At 35.7% G+C, this 12,681-nt stretch overlaps 1 long non-coding RNA gene across 1 annotated transcript; it reads right to left on the bottom strand.

The window, feature by feature from the left end:
* Positions 1-396: 396 nt before the first annotated feature.
* LOC118492327 lies at positions 397-2,298 on the bottom strand. The gene is made up of 3 exons (XR_004893211.1): positions 1,870-2,298; positions 1,113-1,194; positions 397-528 (listed from the first exon to the last, which is right to left on the bottom strand). It is a non-coding gene; the product is annotated as an uncharacterized LOC118492327 (long non-coding RNA).
* Positions 2,299-12,681: the final 10,383 nt, after the last annotated feature.

Here is a 12,681-nt window from a genome sequence, read left to right as displayed (position 1 = left end):
GTAAAGAAGTGGGCTTGAGTTAGTATATAAACAAGTTATTAACTTGTTTTAGGGTTTGAACCTTTGGAGCCTCATTGTTACAGAACTTCTAGAGAAGCTAGAAAGGGAGGAGATTTTGGTTGTGTACTCATACCAGACGTTTTTGCTTGTCAAAGTAATCGAAACGTGTGTGAGTTAAAAGTGATTTTGGTGTTCTTGTTATTTCTCATTTTCGGTTTATCTTGAATCATCTTGTGATTGGTTTCCGCACTCTCACAAGATTAGGTTTGATATCATTGATCTGTCACACCCCGACCTACAGCGGATATGGTACGGGGCATGATATGATTGTTTCATAGCTTTTGACAATTATTTAAAGTTTGAATATTTAATACCAACAATATTAATTTACCTCACATAACCAAATAATAGTTCCAAATACAACCACATAATATTCAAAATACAAAAGGAAAATAACGTAGGTCTTGATTTAATTATTCTAAGGCACAATCCTATGTGTCTCCTCAAGTAGCTATCAACCATGTGTACCTGTTTCATGTGTAAAAGAAATTTGGGTCAACAATAGTTGTGTGAATAGATCTTTATTTGTTTTTATTTAACCTTAAAAGCTTAGTTGATTTTATTTAATAAAAATTATTTAACATGCAATATTAAGTGTAGTAGGTGACATAAATCAATTAATTCAATAATCAACCAATCCATATGTAAATAATGTAACATGACATAACAAACCATAAGAAATGAAACAATGATGCGATTCAAGCCTCGAAAGGCGAAAAGCGATACTATGAAACCATGATGCGATTCAAGCCCCGAAAGGCGAAAAGCGATACTATGATGCGATTCAAGCCCCGAAAGGCGAAAAGCGAAAAATGATGCGATTCAAGCCTCGAAAGGCGAAAAGCGATACTATGAAACACTTGATATAAAGCGGTAAACACATATAGCATATGAATGATAACATGTAATGTAAGGTACGAAACAAACAATGAGCACATATAACACTTAACTTGGCATGTTATAAAAAAAATATACAAAACGTATGAAATATGACACATGAAACAACCCAAAAAGTTAAAGTGACAAAAAGGGGGAAAGTAAGATCTACTCACAGTGGTTGGGTTGCGATTTCTTGTAAAATAACGCACGGGTATAGATTGAGAAAAGGTTTCCAAATGGACGGAAGCGGTTAACCTAAATAATTAAAATAACGCGTAACGGTTTGTTAAAAATCCATAGGTTAAACATAACTCTTTGGATTTTAAGGTTTACATTCTATTTTTTTTTTATTTTGTTTTATTAGAATCCTCCTTTTTAATATTTTTGCATTAAATGTTATGATTGAATGAATTAGTCATAGCTACAATCTATTATTGTAATGTTTTAAAGCATACAACAATCGTTTGGTTTTAATTGAGGAGGTTAAATTAATGATTTGAAACAGCAACTAGAAAGAACTAAACAAAACCCATTGTTCAAATTCCTAGAGTTTGATTAACCTTTCCGCAGTTCTTGAAAAAAGAAATAAAACCATTTTATTATTAGGAAAAGAATATATAACGAAACAAGTCGTGTTGAGTTCCGTCGAACTCGTATTCTCCGGCGAGTTCTTCTGGGTCGAACCCGCGTCCACTGTGCTTGGTTTAAACAACATCAGGCACTGTTCTGTGTTCTAGTTTGTGAAGTATAGTTGTTTTCTTTTTATTTAAAAAAACATCATCATCATTCTTCTTCTTTTGAAACAAGGAACTGTTCGACTGAATGCAAGTTTCCAAACTTGCAGTTTTTCTTGAATGCTTATAATGTCAAAAATAGTAATGCTTTAACAGTTGACAAAACGATGAAACAAAGAAAAAAAGAAAGGTATACCGAAGCAAAGGTGGTTCCTCGTCGTGGCTTTGGTCGTCTCCGGCATCTCGCAGATTCGGCAACGGCTTCGAACGGCTCCGGTAGCTTCCAGTATCGTCTTCAAAGCGAGAGAATCTTCGGGTGATGTCCGAGCGTCTCCGGTGGATCTTGTTAACTCTGGCGTAGCGTAACGACAACCGAAAAGCTAGTGTGGTGGTGTAGTGAGGGTGTCGAGATGATGGAGGTGTGAAAAGTGAGGTTTACGTTTGAAGTAAAGGTTTACTTATAACCTTTCTGTTTGCCGTAATTTTGGAATCCTTCAATCAACATAAATCTCGGGTACACGGTTCGGATTAAGGAAAACGACCAAGTTCATGATTTAGAAAGGTAAGGAAAGTTGCTGATTATAATAATCAATCAAATGAATAGGAAAAGAAGGAAACATGGCTGTTAAATGAAAGGAATTTAAAAAGAAACAATTCCCGTCTAAGAATAAAAGAGATGGCCTCATATTGTTTTTGAAGGTTTTGGAAAAATTGCATACAAGTCCCAGAGGTTTTAGTGTAGAATCAAAACAATCCAAATGTTTTCTTATTATTTTTATTTTTGTTATTATTATTTTTGTGTTGCTGTTAATCAAAAGAAGTTTCATACTTTCAAATAAGATCCCTCAACTTGAATATTTAGTCAACTTGGTTATAGAACTTAAAATAGTCTAAAAACTCATTTTTTAACCTCCAATAACTAACTAGTGTATATCTTTATAAACTTTTAAATTAATTAAATTAATTAATAATTAATTGAATAAACAACTATATTGATATTTAACAAAATAAATAAATAACTAGATAAAATCTCCCATCATTTATTTAAATTCGCGAAAATTTTCGAGTTTCAAAAGTTGGGATTCGAATTTCAAAACGGGTCGGATTTTGGAATTCCATTTTGACGGATGTTACAGTCTCCCCTACTTTTAGGAATTTCATCCCGAAATTAAAAGGAAGCCTTAATCGGTAACTGTTTTAGCTTGTTTCCTAATAGTTTACATTATAGAGTCAAAGTGGGGTTTAAGTTCGATTGTGGCGGTTGGGGTTTAAGTTCGATTGTGGCGGTAATGTTCCTGGTAGAGGAATCGTTCTTTGTTGCCAGAGGTGTAGGTGTGAAAAGCGTTATAACACGGAGGTGGTTCGTATTATGACAAGGTTTTACTACTGAGTTGAAATCATGATGGCTAATTGGAATTTGCGTCATGATATGGGATTTTGAGGAAATCAAAGCGTTGTACTGATATTGTTACACATGAAATCACAAAAGGAATCTTCAACCACATCGTTATCCAAACTAAAATCGACACTACTTACACAGAACCTCTCATGACAATCTAACAATGCTTTTGATCGTTTGACAAAGACACTTATATATAGGAAGTACCAGCGGCGTATCCACCATGTCTTTGTCAAATTTTCACTAGCTTTGTTATCAAATCATGATCAGTTCTATGCGACTCATTCTAAAATCTACCAAACATAAACAAACACAACGACCAATGCTTGAGTCTTGAATCCAAAGGAAGCAAGACTAAATGAAGGCGGTACCTCTAACTGGTGTTATAAGGAAGTGGTCAGCCTAAAAATGTGAGGCGTGACCCACTCTCCCTAAGTTATGAGACAAGGTCCACCGTGATGTATGATGACATGAAATGTAATGAAAAACAATGGCGTAACATAACATTGATTGCAACGATGGAAATAACATGGAATAATGTTAACTTGAAATGTTAAAACTCAAATTGAAAACAATTGTAACTTGAATAGTCAAAACAAGAAATGTAATTAGTAAAAGCTTGGAATGGAATTAAAATAAGCAACTAGAGCGGGCCTTGAGTCTTTATGATGGAATAAGGCTAGTTAGGTTTCTCATTCGCGCCGTTGTTGTTGACTTCAGCTGGGTTAGCGTTGATGTTATAGGCTCTCCCTCTTGCTGGTGGGTGTGCTGGGTTAGCCTGATTCCCTTGGTTAACTGGGTTTGCTTGGGCTTGAGCATTAATGATGTTAACCAGTCTAGGGCACGTGTTTCTTAAATGGGTAGGGTCACCACAATTGAAACAGGCCCTAATATAGGGTACCATGGGATATTGTGGTTGTTGATAGGGTTGGATCATGTTTTGGGCAGGAGGTGGAGCTTGGTTTTGAGGGGTACGACATGTGGTACTCAGATGACCATATCGCCCACAATTGGCACACAGTCGGCAAGGTACGGTGGGTTGATGGTGATAGTGGCAGGTGTTGCATTGAGGGTGAGGACCAGTGTAGGGCTTTTTGTTTGGGTGGATAGTCGGTGCGACCTGGTTCAATGGCACGGCTGGGATAGGGGGGTTTGTGGTAACCGCATAGTTTCTTCCATTTCCCTTGCGTTTCTTCTGAAAACCAGAGTGAGAAGACGATTCAGTTTTTGTTTCTTTAACCTCCTTTGGCTTTTCCGCAGGAGCCTTGTCCGATGAACCCTGATCCCCTTTACGTTTCAGGTCTTTTGATTGTACTCGATTTTCGGTGAGCTGGCCAGCTAGACGCATGGCCTGTTCGAGAGTAGTCGGTTTACTACCTTCCACCGTGTCCTTGATGACGGCTGGGAGACCCTTAATGTACTGCTGGATGAGTCGGGTAAGGGGAGTGAATAAATATGGAACCATCTTTGTAAGCTCATGAAACCGCTTATTGTAAGCCGTGTTCTCACCTTCAACCTGTTTCAAAGCCCAGAATTCATCTTCTAAGTTCTTGATTTCGTGTTGGGGGCAAAACTCCTCCTTCATAATCTCCTTGAGCTGCTCCCAGGTCAAGGCCACAGAAGCTTCCTCACCACGAGTATTTTTCTCAGCATTCCACCAAGTTAATGCATTTCCTAGCAAACGACCCGTAGCATATCGAACCTTACGATTGTTGGGACACTCAGAGTTTAGAAACGTACTCTCCATTTCTTCGAACCAACGGAGAAGAGTAGTCGCACCACTGGTGCCTTCATAAGTAGGAGGGTCACAAGACTTGAAATGTTTAAATGAGCATTTGGACGAACCAGAACCACCCTGGGTCTCTTGGTCATCGGCCCCCTTGAGGGTTTGGTGAACTTGAGCCACGATGTTGGGAAGGATAGCGGCCATCTCTTTGGCAAGGTGAGACGCCATGCGACGTCCAGAATTCCCGACACGCTTTCCGTTGAGGTTGCGTTTGGCAGACATCTACAAGGATTGAACGTAATAGGTTTTGAATTTTAGGTATATACACAAGTGGACGTAAAGTGTGTTTAACATAATGAATAAGAAACTTATGGTATATATAGAAATTTGAAGCTTATAATATAAAATAATGTGGAACGTGACATCTCATTAATAAAATATAATAAGTAAACATTTCATCATAAAATCATATGATGAATGGAGTCAAATGAAACAAAGGATGAGACAATATTTCAAAATGAAATACTAAAAGTTATAGGTTTGGTATATCTTAGAGTTTCAATATGCCTTCCATGCATCACTTTCGTAATCACGTGGGCCCTCGTGATTAACAACGCTTGCATGACCCGCATGTGTCTACCCTTTGACATACAACTAGCCCAAAAGAAATCATGAAATGACTGGATTTAGGGTGATATGAAACATTGAGGGAGGGCACTCATGACTTAATGTGGGTACGTTTGACTTATCAAAGTGTTGTTGGTTTACGTGACGTTTGGCGTGACATGCTTTGCCCTAATAGGTATTGGTACTCTCATCGATGGTCCCCAGGTAGGCAACGGGTCCTTAATGGATTTATACGAATGCCAAGCCTAGACAGGACGTCCTGACTACCGGTACTTAACCCTTCCAGTTACTACATGTCCGTCACGCGAACCCACTTTGACTAGACAAGGAACTCAAATGAAATTCAAAACTCAAAATGAATGAAAGTCAAGTAACATTAAAAGAAAATTTAAAATTGAAACTTTTGATGTATCGATATTGAAATAATAAATTATAGTATATAATATGTATATATTATATAATGCATGCGAGCGCAACATGAATAATAGTACGTAGAATATAAATAATGAAACACATATTAACATGTAATGCACATAACAAATTACAAATGATCATGGCATATGTTCTTTAAATATTTCAAAGCTAGAAACAATTAAACAAGTAAGCACATAAGTACCTAAGGGCAAATATGACTATAGTCTAAGTCTATGGGTCTAATAACCTATCTTAATTCCCTATAGTCTCAGGCTCTGATACCAATCTGTCACACCCCGACCTGCAGCGGATATGGTACGGGGCATGATATGATTGTTTCATAGCTTTTGACAATTATTTAAAGTTTGAATATTTAATACCAACAATATTAATTTACCTCACATAACCAAATAATCGTTCCAAATACAACCACACAATATTCAAAATACAAAAGGAAAATAACGTAGGTCTTGATTTAATTATTCTAAGGCACAATCCTATGTGTCTCCTCAAGTAGCTATCAACCATGTGTACCTGTTTCATGTGTAAAAGAAATTTGGGTCAACAATAGTTGTGTGAATAGATCTTTATTTGTTTTTATTTAACCTTAAAAGTTTAGTTGATTTTATTTAATAAAAATTATTTAACATGCAATATTAAGTGTAGTAGGTGACATAAATCAATTAATCCAATAATCAACCAATCCATATGTAAATAATGTAACATGACATAACAAACCATAAGAAATGAAACAATGATGCGATTCAAGCCTCGAAAGGCGAAAAGCGATACTATGAAACCATGATGCGATTCAAGCCCCGAAAGGCGAAAAGCGATACTATGATGCTCGAAAGGAGTGGTTCGTTTTGGTAAAAAGGGAAAACTTGCCCCTCGCTATGTTGGCCCTTTCAAGATACTCGAAAGGATTGGTAAGGTGGCTTATCGACTCGACTTACCTCAAGAACTTAACAACGTTCATCCAACATTTCACGTCTCAAATCTAAATAAATGTCTCGCTGAAGAAGGACTCCAAGTTCCTCTCGAAGATCTTCAAGTCAACGAAACCATGCACTTCGTGGAAAAACCCGTCGAAATCATGGATCAAGGAGTCAAGTTATTGAGGCGCAGTAAAATTCCTATCGTCAAGGTTCGATGGGAAGGAAAACGTGGCACTGAATTTACTTGGGAACTCAAAAGTGACATGAAGACGAAGTACCCGCATCTTTTCACTACTTCTTCCTAAATTTCGGGACGAAATTCCCTAAAGGAGGGGAGACTGTAACGCTCCGCATTTTCGAACTTCTTGTTTTAGCAAGTCATGTTGTACTTTCCATATTTAGACACTTGTACTCTCTTTGTAATCTGCATTCGTTTCATTTGTAATTCGAGACTATTGAACATAATGTAATCTGCATTCGTTTCATTTGTAATTCGAGACTATTGATCGTAAGGGTTACCCGCTGATGGATAACTAGGTGCCCTGACCCCTTTTAGAGTTAGATTAATGTTATACTTAAATGCACACTCGTATCTTATTTGATACCCTATACAATTCGTATATTTATATACGAATGCCAAAGAGTGTATTATGCAAATATACGACCAATATATATGTATATGAGTCGTATATACGTTCCACATACATATATACAAACCTTATATACGACCAAGGACTCATATATACAATCCATAAACATATACACGAGCATTATATATGACCAATATAGATGTATATGATACGTATATCTGCACAACCAAACACACACTGACATTTTCTTACTAGTACATGGCCAATATATATGTATTCGAGCCATATACTTGTATAAGACCTATATATTGGGTGTCAAAATATTTTTTGGGGTGTATCGTTATTTAACTCCCTAGATTAAGTCCTCCTCCTCACATCTTATTATAGAATTTTCGATTCTAATTACAATTGATAACTTGTTTGAGCTAGGGGTGTGTATGAGTCGATGTGAATCAGTTCTAGAATCAAATTGAACTAAAAACAAAAGAATATGTAGATAAATTAATAAGAAGTTCTTGATATTAGTTCTTGACCAAATTAAAATGTTGCATGCTAGAAAGTTCAAAATTGCTTCTTAGAATGTTACGTAATAAAAAGTTCTTGACACTTGATTTGGATCATTAATTTAAATAAATAATTGTCGTGTTATGTGGTAGGAGAGTAGTATTAGTATGAGGTAGTAGGTCATGAAGAATGTGTTTCCAACTAGGAACCAATGACTAATCATGATAGAAAGTAGTATAAGTATTAGGTAGTAAGTCATGAAGAATGTGTTTACAACCGAGCACCATAGACTAAGCATGGTAGACTAATCTATTAATGAGAGAGAAGATAAAGAAGAGTATAAGACAAATATATGATGGCTCTCTAATGAACCATGATGGGCTTTATATTAGATACTGAAATGTCAGACATGTCTTAATAGACTGTGAATATGTAATAGATTGTGAATTTACTATTGTAGTGAGTTATAATAGATTGTGAATATGAAAAATATATCATACATGTCTTAATAGACCATATTGGGACCTTAATAGTCATGATGGCTTTTAATGGATCATGAAGGATTTGAAATCCAAGTCAACAAATTACAGAGGAGACTTGATGCTCAGAGGGAAAATGTGGAAGTGGATGCTTGTAAACAAGCTGGATTGAGAATGAATAGGAGAAATGACTAGGATGATGATCCTGAAACACTAAACGATGGTGAGCATCAGAGTTCTTTTGGTGTTGATGCTTTTAAAACCGATTCCATGTTGAGGGGGAGTCTGATGTTCAGATAGGAGGAGATGGAAAAACGAATATAGGGAATAGCAAGTTGATAATGTGACTGAGCAAAATGCTAGAAAGATTGATGCTCTATGTGATTTAGATGAAGAACAATCACTTGATGTTGATGAACAAAGTGATCTAGAAGAGGGAGATCTAGTTGACAATGATTGGGCTTGTTATAAGGAGTATGATATATAGATTGAGGCTGACCAGCTGAATATAACTTACAAGAACAATGAAGGTGTGGATATTAACTTACCATTTCTGAAGAATTAAACAAGTTAATGAAACATTTGAACAACCTGAAGTTGAAGAGTCGAATCCTAATCATGATGATGAGGTGTTGAGCAACGGATTTACTAGAGTTAAGATGAGAAAATGGTTTAAGGAAATACCAAAGTCATATTTAACACACAAGTTGAAACTGAACTATGTTTCTAAGAATGAAAATGGTGGGAAAATCTTGAGTTGGATGTATGAAGATGAACTCTAATTATTCTTGATCAAAAGAAGTGTTGGTGTTTAGTATCTGTTACCAGATTTGAAGAATTTACGTTTGTTACCTGATTGTGAACTCCATGATCTAGCTCAAAGAGAGCTTAGCGAATGAGATTCATAATGTAATCAGGAGAGACTCTAGAGAATCAAAGTGGGTTAAACTGAATCCTCAACCTGGAAAACGAGTCAAAGACAGATCAGGAGTTAATCCCATCACCAAGAAGCATTTCATAAAAGTTGTGTACAAACCAATGAAGTGTTTAAAGAAAATACCTCTCATAAAGTATCCAACTGACTTTCTTGATGAGATGAAGTGGTGGTGTGTTGATAGAGTGACTAGTGGAGCTGTTATTACAAAAGCAAGTTACAGAGATGATCTGGCTCGAGTTTATGATCCGATGTAATTGATCAATTTCTCTCTTGAAGACTTGAAGAAGTTAGATATAACTGAGATCATATATCACAAAGAATGGCCAGAACAGTGGTTGCAGTATAAACGTGTTGTTGAATTGTGCCTTTTTACATCTCTTTTTTGTCCGGTTCAAGGGTCTTGCCGTAACGTACACATAAAAACTAGTTTTACTTTAAAAGTGGCGTTAAGAGCTAAATGAAAAACTAAGCAACTTTTAACAAGATTATTGATGTAGATAAATACATCCATCGAATTTGTAGAAAACTAGATGTATTGTATAAAATGACCATAAATAAAATATAATTGTTTTGGTGAAAATTTAACAACCAAAATTAGATATTGATGTATGGTGGTTGTTAAAATGACAAGTTTGTTATCCAGGATCCGATCCTAGGTAACAGTCAGGATCCTCGGTTGGTGAAATAGTTTGCAAAGTAAAATACAATGAATGTACGATGAATACAATGAACACGATGAATTTATCACGGGGAAAAACCCTTGATCTTCATCTTGAAGATGATCTCCGGCACAAAAAACCCCGAGAGCTGGAAACTACTCAGCTCCACTACTATTAACATCAAGAAAAAGTTACAATGGTAAGGCTTGATCAATCAAACTAGGTGTTACAACTAGTAATTGTGTTCGTGAACTAGCGTAGAGTGATTAGGTGTGCGAAATTGTATGTCTAAAATGATCCGATCAAGCCTTTTTATAGTACAAGTTGAAAATGAATACTAACTAAAATTCCGAGAAATCCGGGATCCTAAGAAGAATAAATCAGTGATCGTTGGTAGCTCTCTACTCCATTTCCATACGTTTTCTTTAACTATCTTCACGATAATTCAGGTACAAGCCATCTATTAGCCGTTAACTTTAGAATATTCCTGCAAAATATTCTTTAAAGAGACAAGCAATTGATTAGCAACAAGAACATTCAAGATCCTTAGTCGTATCAGGATCCTGGAACATCTTAGTCATATCAGGATCCTACCAGAAAACTAAAGAACTTAGGATCTAGACTATCAAAATTCTACCCTTAACAATAGCATATGTATTTATATTTATAAATCTTATATATAATGTTGGACATGCTTGTAGAAGTAACACATAGTTAAATATTATTTATGTTGCAGGTTGATGGCACATTATTTGATTATTTAGATACAATGAAAATCATTAAATTAAAGACTATATATAAATATCGAAATAGAATTGCACAAATAAGTTTCATGCATATATATTGACATCAGGAGCCTACCATAAATTAACACCTAAAATTAGTAGCACAAGTGGGGGCCTACTTACAGGCTCATATGAGTCGACTCCACTCTCCAACAACAAGATTGAGCAAAGTGTGCCACAGAATGCACAATTGATACAACTCCAATTGCTTGCTTCAAATCCCATTTAACATAAGAATATGATTGGGCTTGTGATAAGGAGTATGATATAGAGATTGAGGCTGATCAGTTGAATATAACTTACAAGAATAGTGCAGGTGTGGATATTAACTTACCATTTGTTGAAGAATTGAACAAGTTAATGAAACATTTGAATAACCTGAAGTTGAAGAGTCGAATCCTAATCCTTATGATGAGGTGTTGAGCAATGGATTTCAAAGATTTAAGATGAGTAAATGGTTCAAGGAAATACCAAAGTCACACCCAACACACAAGTTAAAGCTGAACTATGTTTCTAAGAATGAAAATGGTGGGAAAATCTTGAGTTGGATGTATGAAGATGAAATCTAATTATTCTTGATCAAAAGAACTGATGGTGTTCAGTATTTGCTACCAGTTTTGATGGCTTTCAGTTTGTTACCTGACTGTGAACTTCATAATCTAGCTCAAAGAGAGCTTACCAATAGAAATCATAATGGGTTAGCGAATGAGATTCATAATGTAACTGGGAGAGAGTCTAGAGAATCAAAGTGGGTTAAACTGAATCCTCAACCTGGAAGACGAGTCAAAGACAGATCAAGAATTGATCCCATCACCAAGAAGCATTTGATAAAAGATGTGTACAAACCTTTGAAGTGTTTAAGGAAGATACCTCTTAGAAAGTATCATATTGACTTTCTTAATGAGATGAAGTAGTGGTGTGTTGATGGAGTGACTAGTGGAGCTTTTATTACAAAAGCAAGTTACAAAGATGAACTGGCTCGAGTTTATGATCCGATGTAATTGATCAATTTCTCTCTTGAAGACTTGAAGAAGTTAGATATAACTGAGATCGCATATTACAAAGAATGGCGAGAACAAGGGTTGGTATACTATATTAGCTTCTATCTTCAATATTAGCTTCTATCTTCAATAGATGTAATTATTAATCCATATATGTAATTGACGTAGGACCCAGAGGTGAAGTATTGTGGGTGGCCAGGGGTGCACCCGCCCACCCCAATATTTCGGTTAGAAGTGTACAAGTTCTGTTTTTCGTCCGAAAATTTTAAAATTATATAGGATCGCCCCCCGATTATTTTTCCTAAATTGTATATCCTAAATATTTATAAACTTTGTATATAAATGATGGGTAGTTTGGTAAATATACACTTTGTTTTATTTGGAACTATTATTATTTGACCCGATTTGAATCAAATAGCCAACCCGACTTGACTCGAAACATAACGATAGGAAAAAAAATTTAGGTCCCATTACTTTACGCCCCCTCGAAACTTTTGGTCAAGCTCCACCACTGGTAGGACCCAATTCTAGTTCGTTTGATACCTCAACCCTCAGCAGGTAGATACATCCATCGGATTTGTAGAAAACTAAATGTATTATATAAAATGTCCATAAAATAAAATATAGCATATGTATTTATATTTATATTTATAAATCTTATATATAATGTTAAACATGCTTGTAGAAGTAACACATAGTTAAATATTATTTAGGTTGTGGGTTGATGGCACACTATTTGATTATTTGGATACAATGAAAATTATTAAATTAAATAAGTTGACTATATATAAATATCAAAAATAAAATTGGACAAATAAGTTTAAGTAGCTCAGGAGCCAATCACAAACCAACAACTAAAATTAGTAGCACAATTTAAGGCTACTTACAGGCTCATATGGGATGACTCCACTTTCTAACAACAAGATTGAGCAAGATGTGCCACAGAATG

The sequence above is a fragment of the Helianthus annuus genome, chromosome 5 (assembly GCF_002127325.2).
Source record: "Helianthus annuus cultivar XRQ/B chromosome 5, HanXRQr2.0-SUNRISE, whole genome shotgun sequence".
NCBI classification, from domain to species: domain Eukaryota; kingdom Viridiplantae; phylum Streptophyta; class Magnoliopsida; order Asterales; family Asteraceae; genus Helianthus; species Helianthus annuus.
The sequence above is the reverse complement of the archived record's forward strand: the minus strand, read 5'-3'. Positions and strand labels throughout refer to the sequence as shown.